The sequence below is a fragment of the Dinoponera quadriceps genome, unplaced genomic scaffold (genome assembly GCF_001313825.1).
Source record: "Dinoponera quadriceps isolate SergipeBrazil2010 unplaced genomic scaffold, ASM131382v1 scaffold5109, whole genome shotgun sequence".
Lineage (NCBI taxonomy): Eukaryota > Metazoa > Arthropoda > Insecta > Hymenoptera > Formicidae > Dinoponera > Dinoponera quadriceps.
The window spans coordinates 51,442-79,059 of NW_014559156.1; the positions used below are offsets into that span (position 1 = coordinate 51,442).

At 41.2% G+C, this 27,618-nt stretch overlaps 1 protein-coding gene across 3 annotated transcripts in view; it reads right to left on the reverse strand.

Moving 5' to 3' along the window:
* LOC106750199 overlaps nt 1-27,618 on the reverse strand; it is a 174,467-nt gene that overhangs the window by 48,714 nt on the left and 98,135 nt on the right. The window contains exon 1 of one of the 3 annotated variants that reach the window (XM_014630352.1): nt 19,479-19,547. The exons of the other annotated variants lie outside the window; for them this stretch is intronic. The gene's annotated coding sequence lies outside the window, so the exon portion shown is untranslated. Of the gene's footprint in view, nt 1-19,478; nt 19,548-27,618 lie in introns of those variants that run through there. 3 annotated transcript variants of the gene reach the window in all.

Genomic DNA, 27,618 nt, shown 5'->3' on the forward strand with positions numbered 1-27,618 from the left:
ACTTCGACTCGGAAAGTTCCGCAGTTCATATGGCGCGAGTTGTTTCGTTGATTCGAGTATTTCCTTTTCTTTTTTTTTTAGAAAACACGAAACGGCTTTATCGTCCCATTTAATTAAGAGATCGAGAGAGTCGACCAAAATCGAAAAAAAAAAAGGAACAGTCCTTATCATCGGGCGTAATCTTGAACCGAGGCGAAAAGTCATTCGATAAACAAGAGCTCCCACTATATTTATCGAGTACTCACTCACGAGGGAGGTTTCGATTAAGAGTTAATCGTCGCATACTTTCGCCCGCTAAATCCACCCACCTCGTTCGCTGGCTCGCGGACTCATCGCGCAAACGGCACCGCAATTACAGCCTCGGTGATTCGATCCTCGGTGGTCGCAAGGTGTACGCACACACACACACACACACACACACACACGAGAGGAGGAGAAAGGAGGAGAAAGGGAGAAAGGAAGAGAAAAAAATAATAGACAGAGCAAAAAAATCCGACCGACGCGAGCGCGAATAGGAGAGAGGGAGAGAGAGAGAGAGAGTATATCGCGGGAGAGATCGGTCTACTTAATTTCAATTTTCGATTGCGCCGTGACACAGTTGGACGTATAACAGAAAGAATCTTCAACAAATATCGAGCGAACGCGCGCGCGGTACGGAACTTGCCCTGACAAAGGACTCTTCTCGCCGTGGGTGACAATCACCCGAGCGAGCGTGATTTGCAATCGACACGCGTTTCGCTGTCGTCGTCGTCGTCGTCTATCGTCATCGGCTATCTCCTACTACGTATGCTATTTACGGTTGCCGGAGCAACCGCCAATCATAGAAGCCTAGCTGGGCTGTCAAGCGTGAGCATCGATTTTCCAGTTTGATTTCGCTCCGCGGAAGGTAATTGGTCTTCGTGTAGCGCGAATTAATCGCCGCATACTTTCCCTCTCGCGATTCCCCGCCGGCCCCCTCTTCATGCCGTTTTAACCCCCCCGTAAGTGCCGCAATTACAAGCGCTAATTCGTCCGGTTAATCCCACGGCTGAAGACGCACGGCGGAACGCATTCGTTCGTCGACGTGCGCGCGTTTCCCTCTCTCTCGGACACAAAAAGATCACACACGAAATTTGCCCATATATGACAATCATACGTGTCCACAGCGAGGAAATATTGTTGTTTACAAATCATATGCAAATACAATGAAAGTAAATGTGCTTCTGCACAGATGATATCGACATTCAATTAAGCATACTTTTTTTTTTCAATCATATATATAGCCACACATATGTGTGGCAAAATTCACATATGATTTTTATATAATTACATATAATAATTTTTTCGCGGGTGTCTCCGTCCCTCTCATGTCGAATTTATAAAGTGTATCGCGAGCACTGTTCTGCAATAACTGGACGAGGCTCGCGCTGCTTTGAATAAGTGCCACTCGACCGCCGATTACGTTAACGTGTTGCCGTAGCAGCTGAGGATGCGGCTCCTCACACACGTGCCTACATGCACACACTCGCGCCGCCAAGGCTGGATCTTCCCTTGGAGGAAGCGAAGGCTCCCCCCTGCGTCCGCGTTTACAGCGGCAAATCTAACTTAAATGATCGTTATTCGCGAACTCCGGCGCTTGTATTCCGGCTTACGTGATATGACAATACTTATTACGTATGCGCGCTGTGACTCGTGTTAATTTAGCGGTGTTCCAGGCAATGCGTGCATTACAATCGAAAGCCAAGTCTTGCGCACCACCGTAATTTCTCCAGACGCCGTCGTCGCGTTTTCCCCGCCGATTTATCTAATTCTTCGCTTCACTGCTGAGAAACTCGCCCGAGATCGACGATTCGCGTCAAGTAAAGATTTTAAATCGCCGTTTCTCTCTCAATTCTAACAGCAAAATAAAAAAACCCTTAAATCATAGAAAGCTTCCGGAGAGGGTATTAATGATTCTTGCAGATGTAATGGATGGCGGCGCTTCGAAAAATATAAATACACGGAGGTATCCGACTTAATCCGTCCGCGCGAAACTCACACGTAACGTTTCGAGAGCGCGTCACTTTCGCAATAAGCGGCTGTGCATATTAAGGAGGAGCCTACCCGTCCCACCGGAAAGAAAGAAATGCATCTCGCACGTACAAATGATGTGCACAACTACGATATTTAATGAAAACTGCCGTATCCCATATGGCGCGCGATATTGCGACGGTGGGTTTACAATTCAGTTTCCCGCGGACATTGTCGGAATAATTCATGCTCGCTCTTACCCGCGTATCCCCAATTGCGACGAAATATTTAAAAATACGAAAGAGCCGAGATATCTTGTACAAACTGTTATTATTACACCGGGCTCATGATGTTCCACGGTGTGACGAGCGTTCGAATCCCTTTTCTTGCCCCTTCTCTCTCTCCATCTCGCTCACCGGAAAGTTTCCGAGTAATCAAATATTAAAACAATTGCGCGTCGCGTACTAATAATAATAAAAACTGAAAGGGGGAATCCACTTGGAAAGCGGTCGATCCCGTCGGGCGGAGGAAGACACGTATTTATTTTTTTCAAAGTAAACGCAGTTAAGTGACGAACGTGGCGGATAAGTTCGTATCCGTACGTGCGAAAGCACGCTTTATTTATGGCTGAACGTTTTCTTTCCGCGCGCAAAGCGTTTTACAATGGGGCGTGTCGCGACAGTGCGGCGAATATAAATGATAACAAGGAGACTTGTGGGATAAGATACTTGATATAAATCCTCCTTGGAGTTTCATGCGCGAACCTGAAAGGTTGCGTCCGCGTATGCGGACTCCTCTATTTCTCTTTGAAGGCCAAGGGAGAGAGGACTTCAAAATCGATCTCGAGAGTCCGGCCAAATTAGAGGGATCCTTTGCGCGCGCGCAAAAAAAAAGAAACAATCCTTTCCAACGGGTACTCCGTTTTGCGTTGGAAACAGATTTAATTAGTTCGCGATTCGATCGTTGATGTTAACATGATGATCGCTCGAACGACACCCTTTTCTCTCCCTCTCTCTCTTAGTTAACTTCGCTTAATTAATTGAGGCCATTTTTGGCAGGGTACATCCGCCTAAGGAAACATACTAAGCGTCGTTATTATGAACGGATAACGCGAGGGAAGAGGATATACTGATAGAGAATTGTAGTTAATTTCAGCGCCAAATATATCCTTTAACTACAAAAATAGCGAGGGGGACTATTATTTCAGTAAATTTTACTACAGCGTTAGTGATAATATTTTTACATGCAGATTGCTATAAAATGTATGTTTGGCGCCGAAAGTAACGATATTTTTATATCGGTCTACTAAATATTGCACAGAATTATGCAATTGCACTGAGTTATGCAATGCAAATGCTAACAAATTTATAACCTATATTCTTTTAGCGCTTGAGGGAATTTGTCCCCAATAAGCGCTCAATAAATAACGCATCTCTCTCTCTCTCTCATTAATATCCGTTCGAATTTCGGCCGCAAACAGAAGAACGCGAGCTAACCATCATCGCGAGTCGCGATCGCGGCCGCGTTCGCTACTCGTAACAATTGCCGTTAAATCCGTTATATTTACGAAACATGTTGCCACGACACGCATATATAGATATCGATGCCGAGAGATTAATTTGCACGCAACGTTTACATCGCCGCACACGCGTAATATAACACACAGAGATTAATTAACACGCGCGGATTAACGATATTAATGAGCGCGGGTGTGCCGCCGGCCTGTTTTCTTGGCCATTCCGCGAGGATGAAATATCGCTTAAGAAGAACGCGAGTAATTAAACGCGAACAATAACCGCTACAGCCCCGCTGTAATTCGTCTCGACAGATAGATTTATATTAAGTGTGTATAAATATATATATTTATTTATACACAAAACAAATATATACACGCGTGCGCGGTTTTGAAGTAATTCGGATTACTTCAAATCGTTTCCAACAGATGGAATTCCGCTTGCGAATACCGTCGCGAATTACAGCTCGTCTAAAGTGAGCCCGGCGCGCCAGAAATATTCGCGATACTTGCGACGATATCTAATTTAACGTCGTGAATTTCACGCATCTTTGACACGGCCGTATTAATTTCTCCCGCGAACGGGGTACACGTTTTAGCGAAAGAGAGAGTAGGCGGGAGGAGGAGGGGAGAGAGAGGTATATAGATGCGCTTTGTGCTCGACTGCAAAAGCGGCCGGTTCCCTCGGGACCCGTTACTAATTGCCATATTATATGGCGCTTTATCGGTACACTCGGAAAGACAAAAAGGGGGAGAGAGGAAGAGGAGGCAAGGGGGTCGATATACGGCGAGAAACGGGGAGTGGGGAGAAATCGAAGATGTTTCGAAAAATATATTATTAATTAATGCCCGACTAACGCGCGCGCCGTGAGCAAATGTGCGTGCATCGAGCGCGAACGTTAATTAAACAGGATCATTAGAGCCACATGGCGCTTTAACGAAAGGCTCCCGGTGTAAGATTTTTCCCAACGGGAGAGGGGGAGGATACATTACGCAGACACTTCGCGAGTGCGTATAGTGTGCTCGCTCGTGCGAGAAAAAGGGGATACGCGAGAAAATGAGCGATAATAATCCGATGAGGATACGGCATCGCGAACGAAACGTCGCATCGACGGAGAGATTTGTCGCGATTACCTCGAGAGAGAGAGAAGCCAAGACGAAGCCAATGAGAGGGGAAAGGAGAGATGATTGCTCATTAAGGAATTACCTATTAGGCGCTCTCTCTCTCTCTCTCAAACTAAAGCGTGAGAGAGCGTCGTGAAAAAAAAAGAAATATATATATAAGGTCCGCGCGCGGTATTTACGGCGTACCTAAAGCGCGTATAATCAAACTTATAATCGAGAAAGTTACATCGAAATTGCGTAGTATCCATTATCGCGAGTCTACGAGAACGACATCCGCGTAATCATACCGCGCAGATTGTTCATCTTACCGCGCGCTTTTTATATACACACAGAGTGTCCATTTTACAGGGACGCGACCACTGCCATTTGTTTTCTAAACGATTACTGCAGTTGTAGCAGTGGTGGCGGCGGTGTTCCGAGTAAAAAATTTTCCCCGTCGCAACGGAGAACTTTGCGCGTTACCCGCGTAAATTTGCATTTGCCTTGTGTGTAAAGGTCTGTAACGAGGGTGAAGGAAACGAAAAGGAAATTAGTCGACACGATATTTTGATTCTTCTCCATCGACGAAACAACATCGCCTGGAATGATGCGGCCCGCACGACAAAGGACCGCTAAATTTGAAACTCGCTCGCGAATTTTTCATTTCTAGGATAAAAACGCACCAACCTGGTCGCGCTTAAAATTTAACTGTCTGGTTTACCGGGCGAATGGTAATCAATTTGCACGCATCGTCGAAACAATACAGGAGATCTTACACAAGAGGGGGGAAGAAAAAGAAATATATGACTGATTTCCCAGTGAAATTGCGTATCGATCGCCTTCGGTCTTCGGTGCTTTAAGTGCAGAAAATTTCACCGGCGATTTCTAGGAGCGGGCACATTTTTAAGATATCCCAGCGACAAATCGAAATGTCTCCTCGGCCCCGCGATAAAACGGAGCGATATTTTGGAATTTTTTACCGATTTTATCGCCGATAACGCGCATGTTTTATTGCATATTTTTCCGCTAATTAAACTTCATTCGATGGCGCTTCTATTACAACCCCCTTGATATCTCACGGTATTTACCCGGGACAAAGCCGAAGGTTGGCTATAAGAAATACACGCGTTTCTTCTTTCTCTTTTTTTTTACAGCAAAATGCAGTAACTTGTCTCGAAAAATGGACAAATCTCGGAAAAATTTCATTCGCACACTTTGAAATGTGTTTTTTTTTTTTCCACATTTCATCGACATCGTTATCTAATTGCCCGTATCTGATTGAAGCTTTTTGCGCACATCAGCGGCCGGGTAGGCAGGGCTCTTTTGTTAACTTATCAAAAAAGGCCCCCGGGGCGGCGCGCGCGAGCTGTTTGCCAGCCGGTATTAGAATCGCAAATTTGATGATCGTTATACGCCACGGTCTCCCTCTCTATCTCTATTGCTGTATATAATGTTGATGAATTTCATTGACCGCACCCTATAGAACGGTTCGATAAAAATAGAAAAAAATTGGAGTAATAAAAAAACACGGAACACAACACGCATACTCGATACGCACACACAAGTGCGCGAGCGCTCGCAGTTATACTCTCACCCGTATCATATTTTCGTATAGCTCGCAGCTAAACTCGGTTCTTTTAAATATTGATTTATATCCGTTCGCACAAAAGGTCCGCTCGAGAGAGTGAGTAAGAGAGAAAGAGAGAGGAATTGTAACGGAAATCATTAAACGCGCACAGTAATAGAATCCGCGTTTGGCTCGCCAGTTTGTTTTCGTTATTTCTCTTTCAACCCGCTCGTAATTATCGAATCTTGCGCGATTCTCTCGATCTCGCGAATAGAAACTAAATGAGCGAGCGACGCGATGCTGCCGACGACGACGATGTAACGGGGGGCGGCGAATGGCAGAACGTCAGCGACAGGATGAAATTCGTGAAACTAATTATGTTAATTGGGTAACATCGGTCGATCTCGCGTCGCGAATTTCGGCGATCTGCCAAACCCGAAAAATCGATCCGAACACGCTTCGATTCCTCTCTCCCCGCCTCTCTCAGTCGGTGATTCTCTTATTTTACGTGCTCGTGCAAGGATACTCCCGGTTACTTCCCCGGTGATCTCGACGTCGTTGTTTTGCGGAGTTCGAAGACTCATAAGTAGGTTACGTTTCGAGGCGCGCGATTTTGCTCGATTTGCACGGGTCGCGCGAGAGGTTACCGCGTGATGAATAACCGCGCTTGTGAATCTAACAAGACACTCGAGATCCGAAAGAGCGCCGATCTTTATTTCAAGTGAAATTTTGAATACAACAATATTATTGATTGAAAAACGCATCTCACTAGAGAGATCGTTAGAAATAAATTATTTTACATATGCAAAGTATTCTTATGATAGATAATACACACCGAGTAAAAAAGTCTCGGTAAACTCGATCGTTCCTGAGATATAAACAATTTTGTACATCGGTATCATAGCATTGGCTTCTACGTGTCGCACGGGAAGAAAGAGGATGTTTTCTTTAAATTTTACATAAAATACATATCTGCCATTTCTTGATTACAATGTCGACATCTTCGACACAATATTTTGTAATTTGTAATTACACAAAATTGTGTAATCGCTGAACAGATTCACAATTGCTGGTTGTATAATAAATAATGACTTTTCTGTTTAATTTCATCCGTTCTACTTGCACGCCACGGATTCCGAGGAAATTATCGGGTAGTGTATATATATATATATATATATATATATATATATACTACTTATATGTGTTACGACTTGTAGTTTTATAGAGTTTCTCAAGTAAGAGTTCGACCATCTCGGCCACATTTTACTGATTGGTCTGGTTCATTTTAATCAGAAATAGTAGATAGAACTGACGTCAGATAAGGGAACTTTATTTGTAATTAAATGTTATTCTAAGATAGAAGATAAATAAATTAAAATGTAAATATTTAAGAAATTAAAAATCTACTTTTATAATTAGTATTGCATATTATTAATACTAATAGTATATATTATACACTATTAATGTTATTCGTATAATATTGATATTGTATATTTTATAATCAGCGTAAAATAAACTTGATATTCTTCTCATAATTTTTCACTCTTGTGCAAATGAAAGATTTTGTGAGCGTTACTCTCCCCCTTCTCCCCACGAGAAACGATGACGAGAAGACGGTGAGAGAGAGAGCAAGAGAGAAGCAGATTCCCGTCTTATTTTTCAGACGGAGAATCATTAGCTTCGCGTCGCTGTTGTTGTAGCCGAGAGAGCCGGCCCCGTTGTAATGCGAGTCGCTCTCCATTGTTGCTGTTTATTGGCGAACGGGCTTAAATACTACAGTCGGAGTACAGTGTCGTGCTGCACGTGTCTGTCGGCGAAACAACAGCTGTTTCGCGAGAGCCATCAAGCCCCGGGACAAGAGAGAGAGGCTGGAAAACACAAGAATCAAGGAAGAGAGTATCGCGCACAAGGGAGAGATAAGGACCGGCCGGGGCTGATTCAGATTTTTAGTGGGCGAAGAGCTGGTGAAAAGCCGGGTTCCCCGACGAGCGCGCGCTCGCAAATATTCAGATTTCGAATTTCGGAAAACGAGAACGCTTCCGAGGGACGGGACTTCGTTACGGCGGATCTCGTCGTTAACATGCCGAGACGGAAGCGGTAGCTTTACTAAGGCGGCTGGTCCGTAGAGTATACACCGAGCTAAAAAGACTTAAGAATATATTTGTGAAATAAACAAGGTTTATTTCGCAGAAATGAACGTTTATCTAAACACGGCGAAGAAGAAAATTTTATTCACAGCAAATAAACCAATTAATAGGAAAACTTGGATATATATTTCACGAAAATATATATTTCATCGTCCAATTTTTTCTTTAATCAATAAATATTGAAGAAAATGTCACGAGAAACATTTACTTCGTAAAATTTCAATTTCTTCTTCTCAATGACGATATTACGCTCGCCTTATACAAGTTTATCATTTATTGAAAAAAATAATATTTTTCTATATTTAACTATTTAAGTAATAAATGTTCATTTTAAGCGCCGAATTAAGACGAATATATACGTATCCACAAACGAAGACATTATTTATCCTTTACTTTTCTTATTAACACGTTTTTCATACGTCAGCTGCTAATAGAGATGCATACATGATAGGAAGTTAATATATTTAAATGTGTGTATCACGGATATTACAATAAATTGCAAGTCTCCTATGGCTATATTTTTAAGATAAAATGGTCAATAATTCTGAAATTTCTGTACGATATCTCTATATCAATCTTTAATATCATACATTTTTTTATTAAAATCCTAAATATGATGTAGAAGAACTTAAAAGCAAAAGTCGGACATTAACTTCAAAGGATACGTGTAAAAAGTGTCATCTTTAATTGCGAATGTCTCAACTTAGTATTTAAATCTAAAACATGTAATGCAAGTTTCGACGAATTCGGAAAAAATTCATCTCAACTACCTAAATTTCAAGGGATATATAAAAGTATCGCATTTAGTTGCGAATATCTCTGCGTTCGGATGGTCAGTCGTTTTCCAACGTTTATAAATAGTATTTCCGTCAATATGAAATTTCAAAAGATTTCTAAGAAAATGGACGGGCCCGACTACCTTAAACGGACGTGCTTCTCCCGGCCGCTCTATTTGTGTACGCACGTCTTTCATCCATCGGGGAAAGGGTCCGTTTATCTCGTGAAGCGCAACAAAGAAGGCACGCAGAGGCAAAACGAGCTCACGATCGGGAGATCATCGAGCGTGTATCGCGCGATCATTTTTCCCGAATTTCCGTCGTAGATATCAAATAAAAGTTAAAAATGGAGAAGACGGAGAGTGTTCCTTCGGCAAAACGCGCGAAAAAGAACGAGCGTCTCTCCCGCTTTCAGAACCGCGAAACGATACCGTTTTGCCGCAGTTTTCAAGTAATGAAGCTCGAAACAGTTGATCGGGCAGCTCTACTCACCGCTAACGAGAAATGTTGTTTTTCCGTACAATAGTCGTCGTCGACCACGAGAGAGGGCACATCGCCCCGGACGATGAAGCGTCGCGCTTTTCTCCCGCTCTACCCCCGGCAGACTCTGTCGTGATCACTCCTCGAAAATCGCCGATTTCTCTCCTCGTAGGGGGACGTAAGGAAGATTCGACGACGAGATTAGGTATAGTAAGACATTTCAGCGCGGAAAGAAAAATTTGATAACTGCCGCTAAATCGCAACGAGATCGAAACCACGAGGAAATTGCACGTATGAAATGTAGAAAAAAATGTACAAGAGTGAGATGAAATGTCGAGTTTTCTTTTTTTTTTACAGACAGTTCACGTAGAACGATATTTTTGGCAAAATGAAAAGGATCACTTAGAAAAATTTTTCTTACGGATACCATGTATTTTGTAATAATTGCCAAATATATCATATTTTCTGCCATCAAGATTAAGAAGGAACACATACCTCTGGCAGGGTAAAAGATCGAAATATCTTTTTCACATATTTTCAATGTATAAAAATATTTTCGTGAAGTTATAAGTCGATCCGGCGAGAAATAAGAAAGTTATTTATAGTATTTATAGGTTGATTTAAGCGCGTTTTACACGGTAGATACATGACGGAAAAAGAATTTGGTAATAAGTAGTAAAATTTGCTGAACAAATATTTGATTAATACAACGAAATAATTTAATGTACAATATTCGGAACTACAGTATATACTACTGTATATATATATACAAAATTAAATTATTTGTGTAATTATTAGTTGTAATTAAATGTTTGGTCGGCAAATATTCACCAAATTTTAGCACTTATTACCAGATCCTTCTTTCAATACGGATGGCTTGCAGCGTGGTTGTTCGTTCAGATCTAAAGAAGAGTTGCTCTTGTCTCTTCATCGCATTCACCAATAGTAAGCATCAGAGCTGTATTGTGGAAAAGCGAACGGTCGATTTGTCAGCAGTTCTTCTGCGGACAAGCAACCAACACATTCGAGGCGTGATCAGCGAAAATGAATCGATGGAAAAGCCCTGGAGACCCTTCGAACATTCGAGAATCAAGAACAAAGAGGCACACGCTATGTAAAAAATCGACGTCAGACCGAGCAGGAAGGAACAAATTATAGTTCTGCTGTAAAAGATTGAAACTGATATTCCCTTGCCGGAAGAAACTGCAATTCAATGCCGTGTTATAAATCTTATATCTTTAATTTTGAACTGATTCATAATAAGAGTTTAGATGTTTCCTTGGAATGATGCGTTGGTGGATTTGCACAAAACAACAACAATGAAAGTTTCCACGACGTTACGATGGAAAATCGCTCCTAAAACCAATGGGCACCACGACAGTACAATTAGCTGCATATATTGCTACTTGTACGTTCAATGAAAGTAGAAGAAGAGCTTTGTTACGAGTCCCTCATGCAATACAAGTAAGCCCGAATGTGCACACACAAACCGCTGCGAAAGACGAGCAGCACCGCATAAAGAAGGCAGAGGTGGTGCGCGCTCTAAATAGCGCGAAAGATTACGCTATAAGCGTGAGCGGAAAGACCTTCCGGAGGCATCAGCATCTCCAGAAAGATTATTTTACGATCTTAGAGTAGATGACTCAGCGTAAAACGTTTCATGTTTTCATAGTATTAACTATTAATGTGAAACATTATACATATATTTTCTAGACACTAACAAAACTAGTCCCCTTTGACTAGTAGGATATTTTTTTCTCTCCCGTACATAGTTAAAAACGTGCGTATTATTTGATTGAAAAACCGCTGTTGATTTCGAACGGCCGTCATTTTGTTCAAAACATTGAAAAAAAACGGCTACGTCAAAGACAAGATTTATATTTCGACTTTATGAAGCTCGTCTCATTTTGCTACCAGATGTGTCCTATGAGAGAGCAGCGGATTATACCTCACAATTAGTAGGAGTTACCACAAGATCCTTCCTTCAGTGTGCGTCAAGAATAATCGAACTTTCCACAATGAGTCGCGTGGGTCGAGCGGATGATAGCACTGATAAATATTCCCCGGTTCCTCTGGTTCCCCTGGGCAAGTAGTTCGCAATTGGAAGTGCGCGGTGTTTCTCGATGACATTTCGATAATGCAGTCTGGTCACGGTCGGATACAGAGCAAAGAGCGAGTCTTACCGCTCGTCCCTTCAATATTCAATACCCCACGCTAAAATCCGCCTCCGTCGACACTCCGCATCGATTGATAATGTTTATTTATAGTTGTGATAATAAATTATGCAATATTGCGCGGAGTTACGACGAGCCCGGCGCGGATCGGCTTATATATGAAAATTAGCTTACTCGCCTAAGGCATGAATATATTAATTTAGCGTATAGTAATAACCCGGTCCGTGCCCACATCATTTGCATTTAATTAGTCAATAATAGACCACATTGCCGTTCAATTAAGATCTTTTCTCTTATTTCAGGGAAAGCTCTCTCTCTCTCTCTCTTTCTCTCTCTATATATATATATATATATGTGTGTGTGTGTGTGTGTGTGTGTATATTTTTTTTTTTACATCATCGACGGTCTATACGCACGTATAATTTTAACATTACCAAAATTAATAACTGGTGAAATCATTATTAACGATGCATATCGCCATCGTGGTCCCCGATAGCATCAAGCACCGTTTGAACATTAAGTGATTATTAATTCGAGATGGCACGAGAGAGCAGCCCGTTGTGCACTCCTTTCGAAACGCCCCTTCTCGTCCGCGCAGAGAACTTGAACGACAAATAAAGCGGATTGCAAACACAAGAGAGACAATAAAATGATGGAAGAATCGAGTCGTCATTGTCGGCGATGTACAATTTTAAGGCGACCGCCCGCATCATAAGCGATCGATAATAGGTTTGTGCACACAGTCCCTGGCCATATTATTAGACGCACTTTGATTGTTTAATAGAACACAAGTTAGGAGGAGAAGAAAAGCTACTAATTTTACGTTTACTCGATTAGAATAATTCTCGGTGTCAATCGGCGCCTCTGGCAACCCTCCGAAGTGTCAAATCACTTGTTTCAGCCATCATTTTTGCAAACAATATTTTTCACACAAAGATTTATTTTTCCATTAGTAAGCAAAGAACTTGAAGTTTCAAGTCACAAGTAAACAGAAATAAAACTAAATTACAATTAACACACACTCAAAACTCACTCGTCTCTTCTCGTTATTATCAACAACGCAACTAATGCTCATACTCGTTCAAAGTAACAGTTACCGAGTGAAACGACGTGATAAAAAATACCTTTTACAGAATAACGCTTCCTTAACATAACTCGATCGATAAATATTGCAAAGCTGGTCCTCGGAAGCTGATGAATTGTAAGAAATTAAGGTGCGTCCATCTAACAACATAGCCGGGGACTGTGCGTGGAAAAAAAAACCATAACAGATATTCTCATATATAAGCGAGAATATTATAATCTTCTTAGAAGATTTTCAGTCTTGAGTTGAATTGAAGTAATACTTGCATCAATATAAATTCAATCGAATCAAGGCTAAAAGTCTCTTAAGAAGATTATGATATTCTTGCTCATGTATATGAGAACGTCTGTGTTCTTGACTTAATTTTTTTCCGTGTACATTCTTACCGAGCAGCCTCATTACTTCATCGCAGAGTTACGTTGGAGTTACGTGGATTCGCCGTCGTCGTGGCGGGACGTACGTGTCACTTACTTGCCGCTCGACGATAGTAGCAATAAGTAATCCGATATATCGCGACGCGGCGCAAATTCGAATATCAGATCACGTATTGCCAGGCCAGGCTGCATGCGCGCCGCAGATACCACCGCACTTCTTTTATTCGCCCAGCCGATCAGGTTGAACATTGTTGCGAAGCATTGTACGTCTCGCATTTATTCGGGCGTCCGTTACGACGACGACGACGACGCGTTTCACTTATCGCGAGTTGCAATTCTTCGCGGCGACAGTTGTAATTCTAGAACTTTCGTATAGATTCGTGCTTCCTCGTAAATTTTTACTACCAAACTTTCGTTTCGCGTGACTTCCGGATCGGTAAGTAATAAAGTAACAACACGGATGTACACCGCTCGGAAAAACAATTAGGGAGCGAGCTCGGTAGAGCGCAGTTTTACGGCTTCGGTCAGATATGAGAGCGAGCAGCTGCGACGTAAGTGTGTTAAATTAAAGGATTAAGAGATCGGATGCGAGATTGTGTGTTCGATACTTTTAATATATTCTTTCCTTTGAGGTCTCGAAGAAGCTACTTAAACGTGAAATATTTTTTCATTTTACAGCACATACACACACACACCTACGCGAGCGTTATTAACCCGCCACCAGCTTTGTAAGGATTTGAAGGCTCAATTGATTGTTTGAATGTGAATGCGTTCATTTAATTCCAATGAACGTATAAAAATTTTGTTTTTAAAATAGGTTTTTCGGTGTTTCACATCATTTTTTTTTCTACTGATTTTAATGAATATATAAAAATATCTCTTTGTATAATTTTTTGGCGATTTAGGTTTTTATATATTTTTTTCGATAAAAAACCATGTATTGCTGTGCACGGTGTGCTAAGCCAGTGTGCGAGAAGCACCGCGTGTTTGATTGTTATAAAGACTGTAATATATAAATATTTATAATTTTTTTTTTGTATTTTTGCGTATGTACACCGATTTCAATGAAAATAAACCGAATTTGATAGTTAATCTTCTATAAAAATTATTTTATTATTTTTCTCAAATGAGAATTTTCTTGCGCGCAGAAACCTTCATTATACTATGTTTTTTCCTATCTTCAAATAGCCTAAAAGAATCTCTTTTTTATTATTACTCATATAAAAGTTACGAATTTTTAACCGAAATCACGTTTCTTCGCCGTTTTTGCCCCGCGATTTCAATCTGTAAAAAATAAGTAAAATACAATCCGACGATGTAGTATAAAAACTCGTTGTTAAAACTTTCATAAGTATTCGAGAATTTTTTTTAATTGCTACATAGCTCGGAAGAAGTGTAAAAACTTGCACCGGTTCTGAAAACCCCCAGGTTACTTCCCGATTGCTAAATTACAAGTTGCTGGCGGAAGATCGAGAGCGTAGTAAAAATATAACCTTGTTTGTTAACCTCCTGATCTGATCCTCATCTGATTCAGTCAAACTCGACGATGACGACAGTCGAAGCACGTCAACGTTGCAGCCAATCGTGGAAAATGGGGCTTCATTCCATGTTCGGGATAAAGAACGAGATTGTTATATCGTGATCAAATAACTCAATATAATGAACAGTCTCGAATATTCTTCGAAACATACGCTGTGTTCGAGCAAATCATATGAAAGAGAAATTTCGATGTATATATACGGGGCGTTGAGGGAAAAGAGGATTGTCCCGCGGCAAGTGTAAGCGGCGATCCGTCTTTTAATCGCTCGTAAATTATTCGCCGCGACTAGAAAGAGAGCGGCCGACATGATTAGTTTCTATATTCATTTAATTAACCCGAGCTAATCGTCAATCCATTAGGGATAATAGTCGCATTAAATATTCCCTTTTAGTCTTTTAATTGGGTGCAAATAAGCAACCGGAGATACAATCGCAATCAGTGGCGCGGCTCTTTATCTCTCTCTCTCTCTCACGGTGTAACACAACAGGACCGAGCGAATGCAAATCGCGATACGAGCGCGATACCCAGCAGCTACTGCGTGATTGATGCAAAACCATTGCAACTCTTTTACTCAATTTTCCCAAGCAACTGCGAGCGGCGGAGGCGGCGGACGCTCTCGGCAAATTTGATGCAAAAAACAAGAGTTACACCCCGGTCACAACGTGAGCGCGCGGGTCAACTCGGGAGTGTTACATAAAACATATCGCGGTTTGCGTTTCCCGAGAAAATGCATAAGGTCCGATGTGTGATTGACAATCGCTCGGCGGCTTTTCCATCCCGTTTATCCGCGGGCCGCGCCCCGGCCTATCGCGTGTCACGCCACGATAAAACGGCTCGTCCGAGTTATTTTATTACTCGAATAAAAGGGGATTTCGGCAAAAGAGCCTCGCCGGTGCGCCAGTTGATAAATAAATACCGAAGTAACAACCTCTGCAAAATTACGCAGTGAACATGCGAGTCCGTCCGATTTCTCTCTCTCTCTGTCTATCCTTCTGATTTTCACATCAGTTTTTCATCTTTTATTTAAAATCTTTCTTTGTTGCAAAAAAGAGCAATCGATTCGGCGCGCTTCGCTTTTTCGGACTTTTTCAAGTCGATAGCCACCCTTCATTCTTTCAGATTTGTATAGTTGGCGAGAGGCGGAGGAAATACACGGAACTATGTGCATTCCATGCAAATCGGCGGGCCCCTTTCTGAATATTTATCAATGATTATTCTTGAATGTACAATACATTCTGAATATTTAGCGTCGATACATACGGGGGAAACAATTTCGAAGACATATTGAGTCTCTCTCGGTTCCGCAGAATAGACCGGCGGTATAAATCTCTCTATGATTTTGTAGAGAGCGGTTGACGAAAAATGGTTCAAATATTTGCGTCGCGAATCTTGAAAATTGTTGGGTGAGACGAAGGACGTGTAACGGCGGAACCGGATATTCACGTTTTAAAGCTCGCTACGAGACGATCTGTAATTCGGGGAGGAATTCTATCCGTGAGAAAACATTTGGAGAATCGGAATTACATTCGCGGATACACACGCGAATGCATATGCATATACGTGCGGGAAAATCTTCATACATTTCCCGCGAGAAATCGCGAAGATAAGATATTCCTTCTTGTCCGCGAATCACGGATCGTTTAAATAGGCGGCCTCATAAATATTAAAAGGAGGGAAGGAAACACAAAACCGAATCGTCACACTGTGAACGGCTGGAAACTCTCGGAGGATATCGAGACGCTCGCTCGATGTCAGAGACGGTGGTGTCGCGCGATGAGGGCGCGTGACATTAGATGGGAAAAGCTTCCAGCGAAAAACCCGGTAATTCATGCAAAATGCAGAAGGGCGGTTAGGATGTAAACGTAATGTCGTCGGATGACGTGACATATCGCGCGCTCCCGTCCGAATTGGCGAATCGATATTTCATACAGTCACCGACGACGAAGGTTGTTGGCCGCGCGATAACGGAAACTAATGAATCTAATTACGCGCCGTGCAAATCGTAGAGAAGAAACGTCACCGGGAACGTCTAACGTGCGCTCGGAAGCGGCCATCTAAAGCAAAAATAGACACCAGTTAATTTATACAGAGAAAGAGGTTTCTTTGAATTTACTGTTTCTATTTGTTTGAAACTAAAATTTCTTTCCATAGAAGCAACATATGCGAAATATTATTCGTTTGAGTACAAATTTTATCATCTCTTTCAAGAAAACTCGGTTGTTTATAACAGAAAGAACGCTATTGTTTGAAATCATATCTTTAACCAAATATTATTTGGTTACAAAAATAATTTCTTTATATAGAAAATTATTTTTCGGACAAATTTTTTATTTTAGATAAAGATATATATTCGTTGAAGAGTTCAACAGTCGTGCTTATTAATCGAAACATGATGAAATTCGTTTGGATGCGATAAAATTTATTAAACTTGACGAAATCTTTTTCTCAGTTTAGTCGGGTTCACGCTAAAGATTTGTTGTTTCCTTCCGATTGAATTCATTTATGACTCATTATGGAAAATTAGCAATTTAGGTATCGAAAAGGGAACGGGAGATTTCGTTGGATGTCTGAAAAAATACCGAGTGGGAATCACTCGGTTCATTTACAGAAATGATTAACGTTTCCGGGTTAATTCGGTTCTCAATTTCATTAGTCGAGATATTAGGTTCACGCTAGGGACTTGTCATCTTTTCGGCTAAATTCTGACTAATGGGAAGTTTTACCGATTTGAATATCAGAGAGGAGAAAGGAAATTTCATTAAATGTTCGAAACTATATCGGGTCTATATATATAATTCATTTAGAGAAATAGTTTACGTTTCCGAATCGGATAATTTGAATCTCAATTTCATCAGTCGAGATATATTAGGTTCACATTATCTGTTGTTTTTTCGGTCAAATCGGACTAGTGAAAAATTACCGATTTAAGCATCAAGAAGGAAACGTAAGGTTTCGTTGGATGTCGAGTGGATATCGCTTAATTTATCTGTAGAAATGCTCTTCCAAACCGAAAGTAATTTCATCTTCGATTTCGTTAATCGAGATATCGAGTTCGCGTTAAAGATTTGTCGTTTTTTTTTTTTTTTTGGTCAGATCGAACTCGTGAAAAGTTATCGATTTAAACGTCAAAGAGGAAACGAAAGGTTTCGTTAGATGTCTGAAAAAAATGTCGAGTGGATATTGTTTAACTTATTTGTAGAAATGATTTTCCACATCGGGTAATTCGATTCTCGATTTCGTTAGTCGAGATCCCGAGCTCGCGTTAGAAGTCTGTCGTTTTTCCGATTAAATTCAAACTCGTGGAAAAAGCGATCGATTTAAATATCAAAAAGGAAACAGGAGATTTCGTTAAATATTCGAAAAAAGAAAATACCGAGTTCATATACGCTAGCTGATTCATTTGTAGACACGAGAGTAACACTTTCCGGTTAATTCGGACTTCAATTTCATTAGTCGAGATATCAGGCTCGCGCTGGAGATCTGTCCGATTAAATTCGAACTCCTGGAAAGTGGTCGATTTCAAGTATCAAAAAAGAAGCGGAAAATTTCGTTGAGAGTCTGAAAAATGTCGAGTGGATATTGCTTGACTCATTTACAGAAATGATTTACGCTTCCAAACCGAATAATTTGGTTCAACCAAGTTCAACCGAGTAATTTGGTTTCACCAATCGAGATATTAGATTTTCGCCGGAGATCCGTTGTTTTTCGGTTAAATCCGAGAAGTTATCGGAAAGTTAAAGATGAAAAAAGAAGCGGGAGGTATTGTTGGATGCCTGAAAAAAACATCGAGCCGATGTTGCCTGGTTTACTTGTAGAAAAATGATTAAAGCTTCGGAGCCAGGCGGTAATTTAATTTTCAATTTCATTTGACAAATACGACGCCAAGCCGATACTCTTATCGCTTGAAATTATTCGATTGCCGTTAAGGCGTTGCGCGAATTAAGAATCGGCAAGAAAGGAATGAGATTCGCGGGCCGGGAGGAAACGCGCGACGGATATGATCGCGGCGGTGCGATTGAACGATCGAACGATCGTCTCTCTCTCTCTCTGCGGTCTTCCAGCCGAGTTTCCCGAGGAAACCGAAGCATCTCGGCGCGAGTATCGAGCGGTCGGGACTGCCTGCCTGACTAACTAATTCACCAGATGCCGAAAGCGGCAGCGAGGGAACTGCTTTTATTACGATTCGCCCGCCATTCGTGCGCATACACGCGATATTTGTACGTGAGATGCAGCCAATTTGCGGAAACAATCGAATGCAACTATTCATCCAGTTAATTGAACGCGGCTATTGACTTAATTGAAACTAATTTTAATAAAGCGATGCATCTGTGTGTGTGTGTGTGTATATATATAAATGTATGTATATATATACATTTCTATTATAAATATCACGAAGATAGATGGAGAAACATATAATTGTTAGAACTTCCGACCGTGATAGGTTCACAGCTCATCAGCCAGGGATCGAGATTTTCAGCACGTAAGATCGATATATTACGAGTATATACCGTACCGTTACGTAACATCGACGAGCGACGGGACGATTTCGAACACTGTCACGAGTCACTATGTATAATACGATGTATGAGTTTTATATAAAATTACAGAGAGACATCAATTGCAATCTCGGGAACGGCATTATTTAAATATATACACACATAAATACGTACATTTGACCTTCCATATAATTAGTTTAAATAAGTAATAGAAAGGCACATATATATCCTTACCTTCGATATTTTTTGTTGCGTGGAAGGGTCCTGATTTTTTCCAATCAACTTAAGCAAAACAAGGGAAATCGATAGCTTCAACTGTGAGATGATATTTTACAGCGAAGTTCTAGTGCGTCGATTGAAAGGCCGATAAACCCAGATATGTCGGTTTGCAAGACAGCTTAGCCCTAAATCTTCCTTGCGTCGTTTAGCGACAGAGGATTGGCACAAGAGCCAAAATAATTTAAAAAGTTTAAAACTCAAACTATAAAATAGCGTCGCCCGATAAATTAACTTACCGCCGATTTGTTAAAATTCTACAAGAAGATAACCCGAGGAAAGTGTCGGCGCATCGAAGAATCAATTGACTAAACTAAATAGCGTAACCGGATGCGCTTGCCAACGGAAAGTTTGCGTTACTTTAATACATACGCACATTTGACTCCCCACACAAATAGTTTAAGCTCTAATAAATAATAGAAAGACACATATGGAATCGCGGAAACAATATTATTTTAATCTTACATAAAATATTCGCGGGATATCACTTGCAATAATTTCCGCGTGATGCCGGGCGTCGCATATTAAAAGGAAGAAAAAAATGACTTTTCCGGTTTGTGCGATTTTATTTGAAATTGTTGCGGCCATCGGTATGTATACGCGCGATTATTCATGATATAAACGGCGAAGTTCCTTTCTAAATAGCGCGCGCGTTTAATATGATATTATTAATGCAAAAAAAAATCGTTTCTCCGGCGACCGCAGTTCTCGCCCGAGCAGAAGACCTTTTTTTCTTCGATCGCGGTGATTTAAGGTCATCTGTGTATCGAAATTAGCCGTGGAACACATACACCCTGAGGTAACCGCGAACGATGAAAAGTTCATTTCGCTATCATCGGCAGTTCAACTCCCACGGCGTTGATTTATTTTACCTCGCCCGGTCAATTAATCGATGATGGAATAATCGATGTTCCAAAGGCTGGAACGCGAACAGAGGATGCCTGCCTCAGGTCGACGGTAAAAGTGAAACGTATCGAATTTACGGGCTTAAATTGATCTCGTTGGACGTTGCCATTTTCCGCGACGGTACTTAGCTGATTCATCAACGGCTACCGATTATCCGTCAAACGGATCGGCCGGTCCGCGCATAAAAGCGCGCGCGACTGTTGCGGCGATCTGTAATATGACTGATGAAGTAATACATCACATTTAACTAGAACTCGCGGTTGTATCGGGGGTCAGAATCAAATTTCCTGGCACTTAATAAGATGTGATAAGCGGTCACGTGACATTAACGAGAGAAAGAGAGGGGCATTGCGCGCGCGTGTAGGTATATTGAGCCGTTTATATATGCGGGATAATAAAACGGTGTTGCCCGGCCAGGCTTCCGTCGCGTGAATCGCGTCATTAAACTTCAAGTCCAGTCCGCCAACCGGCAAACGTATGCGCGACACGAGAGAGGAGCGAAAGAAGGAATCTACCGCACACCGAATAATCGTAGGGATCTTATAAAAACGCGTTCCCGTCCTCCATCGAGACGTATATCTTATCTTAATATCGCAATATTAATGACGCTAAGCTCTCGTTCGGATGCGAGCGTAACTTTGTGTGTGTTTGCGAACCGGCGAAAAGTCGCGCGTTAACGAGAAGAAGAAAGCGAGCGAATTCGATACTTCGCGCGATCGATTTTATGTTTCGCGCTTCCGGTGTGTGTGTGTGCGGCGGAACGGTGTAATGATCTCATGCATATTTACCATATATTAATCGTCCCGATAAAAAAAAAAAAAAGGAGAGGAAGAAAAAACAGAGGGAAAAAGCGGAGGGAGGAAGAGGCGTAGGTGAAAAGCCATAATTTCGCTCGGGGAACTATGCGCGAAACGGATGCGCGCAATTATCTCGATGGATTAACTGCTCGCAAACTGTTTCTGTTAAATTTCAATACGCGCATTGTGTGCGCTTTGTAATGCAAAATAGACTCCCCCCCCGATGGACGTGTCTCGTTCCCTTACAAATCACTAAGTAATGAATTACGACCGCCGCCGCCATCGCATGCTCGTTACAAAAACGCAATTTAAAGCGAGCGCGGTTATTTTCGCGAGCGGCTCTGTTTTTCAGCGAGTGCGCGAATATTATGCGCCTTTAGAATTCAATTGGCTCACGTAATGTACACCATGTTCCGAACACACAATTATGGAATCACTTCCTCAAAAGCCCGTTGTGCACACGCATGTGTACACGCAAATACATGTATGTAGAGCTATTGTGCGGGAATAGCGAATACTTATCAAACATCTCTGATCCAAACGTTCGGCAGAGACTGAATATAAAAGTGAAGGAGCGCACGGTGATACGCTCGGAACGAGCGAGCAAGAGAAATGAGTGAGAAAGGTAGGTTAGGTCGCGAGAATTTGATCTGAATGATCAGACTAAGTGAGAATACTCTCCTCAATTAATAATATATTATTATAATCTGTAACTTCCAGCTAGCTAATCCGACGCATCGAGAATTCCATTGGTCACGATGTGTTAAAATTATAATATAAAAACATTATAAGTTCCTACGTCATGCTTGTTAAAGAAAATATTCAATTAAAATCAATGAAAATCGATCTCCGTTTTGCGCTTCTCCATTTACATCCAGGATATTCGGTAAATAATACCGACACAGTTCGTTCTTGCTCGCTTGATTCGAGGAAAACCCGGTTAGTTCGGCGGCGACCTAATTGTTTTCGAATTTTTCCCCCCTTCTTCCGAGGGGAGAAATGATGAAGAAAGGAGACAGCGGAACGAACCGCTGAGCAGTGTGTACGTTCGGACGAGCAGATATTAACGTGGACGCGCCCTTATTGCTCGTTACGAGGAAAGCGCAATTAGGAATTCAGCCGCGACAGGTTTGAAATGTGCTCTCTCTCTCTCTCGGCAAAAATTTTCGCTAATGATGCATGACAAACGCGAGCTGCGTGCCTGATAACGTCTGATAATGCACGCGGCTGACATTCGTCGTGCATGTACACGCGCGCTGGAAAGCCCGACATGCCCGGGTAATGGATAGTGAACAAAAGTGACGCGTGCGTGACGCGACATTTGCGATGATATTTAACGTTACTCGTTAAGGCGCCTCTCCCCGGAGAGACAGGAGAGAGACGCACGTACAATCCTTGTCATCAGACGCGCCTTTCGCATTTCATTGGCTCCTGAGGACCAGTTTCAATTGTGTTGAGGGATCGTTATTCTAATTTCACGTTACAACCGACGAACAGGAATCCGTGCTGGTTGATAATAACGGGAAGAGAGTGTGTCTGAATTTAGTTTTATTTGTGATTTTGAATTCCTCGCTTACTAACCGGAAATGTGAATTTTCGCAAGAAAAAGATCAATATTATTTGCAAAAATTATGGGTAAAAATACAAGTGATTTGATACCTCAGAAACAGAGGTGAAAGCGCTGATTGACGCCGAAATTTATTCTAATCGAGTGAACATTAAAATCTTTTTTCCTCCTTCTAACCTGTATTCTGTTAAAGAATCAAAGTGCGTGTAATAATAGGGACTGTATTCTACGTATGCATCCCGAGGTGGTCGCTAATAATTCGCGAGTAACGAGAATCTGGGACTGTCATTATAATGAGCCTGCGATTGCGTGTAATCGATAATATTACGATTACATTTCGATATCAATTGCATCGATATACACCGAAATAAATTGAATTATATTGATATTGAAATGCGTAGTCGATAATGCACACGCGATGTTACACGATGCATGGAGCGAACGAATGCGTGCGTGCGTGCAAATGTTACAGAAAAAAGCAGCAGGACCGACGCACCATTTTGTTTTTGAGCTTTAAAACCACGTTGAAAGTGTAGAATGAAAATTTATGCGCGCGGAAACAAAGCGGCAACATTTCTCCGCCAAAATACAGCGTAGTTTTGTTTTTTTGCAAAAAAACGTTACGTATTGCCTCGCAAGTAACTGTTTTTCAAGTTATTTAAAAGCTGATGCGCCTTAAAACCGACATACCCATAATATCTGATAGGAAATTGTCAAAACATTAAATAAAAGCGTTGAAATTACATTAACTTGTACATTTATTATATATTCTTACATGTTGTCTTAGATATTTTCTTATTGCGTGGAAAAGGATTTTTCCGACTAGCTTAAACAAACAAGAGAAACAAGGAAAAATCAGGTAGCTTCAACTGTATTCTGCGTGATGATATTTTACATCGAATGAAAGGTCGATAAACTCAGATATGTCGGTTCGTAGGACAACTTAGCCCGAATCTTTCTCGCGTCTTGCATTTAATGAACAGAGGATGAAAGAAGATTGGCGCAAGGTCCGAGGTAATTTAAAAGGCTCTAAATCGCTAATATGTTATTTGAGAATCTGCAAGAAGGCAACTCGTAAGGAAAATTTCGGCACATCGAGAAATCAATTAACGCTAATAACCCATGCCAGTGGAAACTGTTTATGTACTCTTCGGCAAAGTTCGGTACTTTCGTGAAGCATGGGTGTGTCGACTTTCCGTACTTATGTCAGTTTCGGTGCTCCGCGCGAGCAAGACGGAAAATGCCGGTAATACATTATTTCGCCTTATTCTACAACCCTTTCCCATATCTATTACCGTTTCCCGTGATATAACTCTCGCCCCGAGAGTTCCGCGGGATACCTCCTGTATATTTTTCCCAAAAGACCCGCTCACCCTTCGAAGGAACGGCCATTCAGACCGCCGGTTTGAAACGATTTATCACCCCGGCGAGCGGGATATTCTTTTTCGGCGGCTTTCGAGAAACGCACAATTACCGAATCCTCGGGCGAGAATTTTGAGGATAAGCCCACCCGAATTCGTACCGACATCGATATCTCGAACGCGGCGACACCACTGAGAGAATAGAGTGAAGTAGAATCGATGAAATTTCGCTTAAACAATGAGAAAATTCGTTCGACGTTTAATAAATCGCACAAATTTTACGTTCACATTATTAGTTATTAATCGATTCAACGATCGCGATTTGCTCAGCAATCGTATCGATAACGCCGGATGTTGTTGTTGTTGCGCCAATTGCTGTGTAATTGTTCAGTTGACAAAATATTTTTTTTTTTTACTACGACTCGGTGACCGCCGATTTTGTCGATCGCTCCCCCCCCCCCCTTTTTTGTATGTTCCTCAGTGCGCGTGTATACGAAAGCAACGCGCCCAAGCAACGTAAAAATAACACGCAACAATTTGAAGTACTGTAAAAAAATAATGTAACGTAAAAGCCGCCGTATGAGGCCATTAGTTTATATTTATTTACAGGTTTCGCCGCGATGTCGAATAAATATTTTCCACGTTTCTCTTTGTAACGCGAGAGTGAGATATCGCGCGGGACAAATCGAGCGGGCGGGCGCGAGAAAAATACTAAATTTCGTTAACGAGTTACAATCGCTCACGCGTCTCTCAAATTCGTTCCGTATTGCGACGCGAGCACGCGTGTTGCGCCGGAGTTCCCCGAGCCCTTCATTTGTGTCGTGTGTTTCATTAACGTCGTGCATTTATGTAATCCATATAACTAACATATTATGTCGCGCTAAATGTATCATCTCGTTTACGCGTCGACGTAATATCACGTGTAATGCATCATAATGTCCCAGTTATGTGCAGTTCCGCGCACACACACACACACACACAGTTCTGCGACTTCGGTGCGCAGAAATGTGCTATCGCGGGCATTTTAATAATTTCCAGCGGCGGAAATACAAGCCGTGTCCCGGCGTGCGCAGCGCATTCGTCATGGTTCGCGCCGAGATCTCTCACGGAATTCTGTGCGAATCGATAGTAATTTCTTCCGTGAGAGAGAGAGAGAGAGAGAGAGGCGAGGAGCAAATTCTGAGAAGCAAATTCTCTGGCTGTAATCGCATAAATGAAGAAACATTTTCCCAGTAAGTATTATTATTGCGTCTAATAATAATCACCTGTACAAAAAATCCGCCGTTGAATCCGTAGAATTGCCGTCAGCGCGTTTAATTGGAAGTGAGTCTTCTCGATTCAATCGGTATCACTAAACACTATCGTCGTACGTTGTTTTAATGAATTATTGAATCAAAAAGATTTACCCCCCCCCCCCAATTATGCGTCGGAATTTTTCTATCGATTGAACGGAACTGTTCTATCGACTCGACAATATTATTTTTTCCGCTTGCTATTACCATTTTTTTCAATCAAAATCGGGAGAAGAGTACAGTCGCGTTGCTGAAAGTGACCGTAATTTTAGTGGGATTTTTTTCCAGTGAGGAATCTGTCGATAGTGAACGATAAGAAAATCGCGCGCTTATCTAATAATAGGATTTATTAAAAGATTCTCGCGCGCATATATACACGGCTCGCCGCTCGAAAAATCCAATGAAAACAGATTAAAAAAGTATGTGATCGAATAATGCTTTTTTAATCTATCACTATCGGATTTTTTAAGCGGGGATCTGCCTGCGTGCATGTATCTGTGGATGTGGGGAGGGTTACTAATAAAATCTATTATTAAAACGCGCGAAATCCATCGATCGACAAAAGTGTATTTCGTCTTATTAGCTGCGCGGTGCGAAAATAAAGTGAGTGTCCTAATTAGTGACAAAGTGATCGATCACTATGAAAATAAATTAATAACATGTGTTAAGTACGTATAATTTATTTTCTTCAAAAGTTTGAATATTTGGAATTCCATTAGATTTCTTTTAATTTACGATAAAATTTTAATTAATTTCTAATATGTTCTCGAGCGTGACGGAAGTGCCATTAAATGATACGTAACTTTGATTTTGTCCTAATTTATGCGTGACGCATGTACTTATATTATTATTGACAGTATATTATTATATTATTATTGACAGGTGGCCAACATACGGACAGCCTTATTACTGGAAAAAAAAATCATTATTCGAATGTTACCGAGTGATACAGAATCATAAACGTCCTTATTACGGACTTAAACGTGACAGTTTATAGATTAAGAACCCAAATGGTTGTGCTATTTTCCGAAGGGATAAATTATAATATCGACGTTTTATCATACATTCCTTAACTTTTTATAATGAACAAAATATATGCAATTCACATCTTCCTAAATCGCCCTAATCTAAATAAATATAATTTATTTAGACGACCAATGTAACAGAAACAAATCAATATTATAGCAATTAGTGATGTGTATTAACTATGAAAAATCGTACCTTCTCAGTAAACACCAACCGACAGTAAACGTCACATCAATGTTATAATTTCCTACTCAGCAATATAGCACAATATGTATGAGTGCAATATAACATGCGTTATATGTAAAATAGTTATTTTGTCGAGTGGGAAATTATAACATTGTTGTAATGTTACTGTTAGTTGATTTATTGGGTTTGTTCTTTTGCAAAATACTCCTTAATATTCTTCAATTTTCCCTTAACTATGACACTACTCGGTGTCAAATCACAATTCGAGATTAAAAAATTACTGCAAATAAATACCAAAAAAACGCCTCACATTAACGGTCAAAGATTGCTAAGATATCGACGAGTTGAAATTGTAGTTTATAATTACGATATTCCGGTTTTTCATCGTGGCTTTTAATTTCACTTCAAAAACTTGTTATAACAGATAATATATACGATTTGGGGCAAAAGCACATTTTTCAGGACAAGCCTACATTATCCGACTTATCAAGAAAGAACAAATGCGATTATCACTAATTGGGACGTTCACCTTAACGGTGAAACGGCAAAACGCGTAACGACGATTGCATCAGCAAAAAATGCATAAACAATAGAGCCAAGTACGCCGGCGCCGTAGATAAAGTTAATTACACTATTTGCGCTAGATTTACACCAGAGATAAATTTAATAGCCGGTATTTCCTTAACGCTCGCACAAGAGAAAGAGAGAGAGAGAGAAGGGAAGAGCGGGAAATCACCGAAAGTTTCTCCGAGGAGGCTTCAGATCTCATTCTGGAAAGTTTCGCAGAAATTGCCCCGAGTTCTCCCGGCGCTATACATATTTTGTCCGATACGCGTGTTTCTTCGTATTCTTCCGGGCCGATGTAAAATACATGCGGTTTCGGATGTAACTCGCCCGCGGATTTACGATAAGGAAAATCGGAAATCGGTTTCCGCCGGTTGTATTCCGGCTGTTCGATATTCG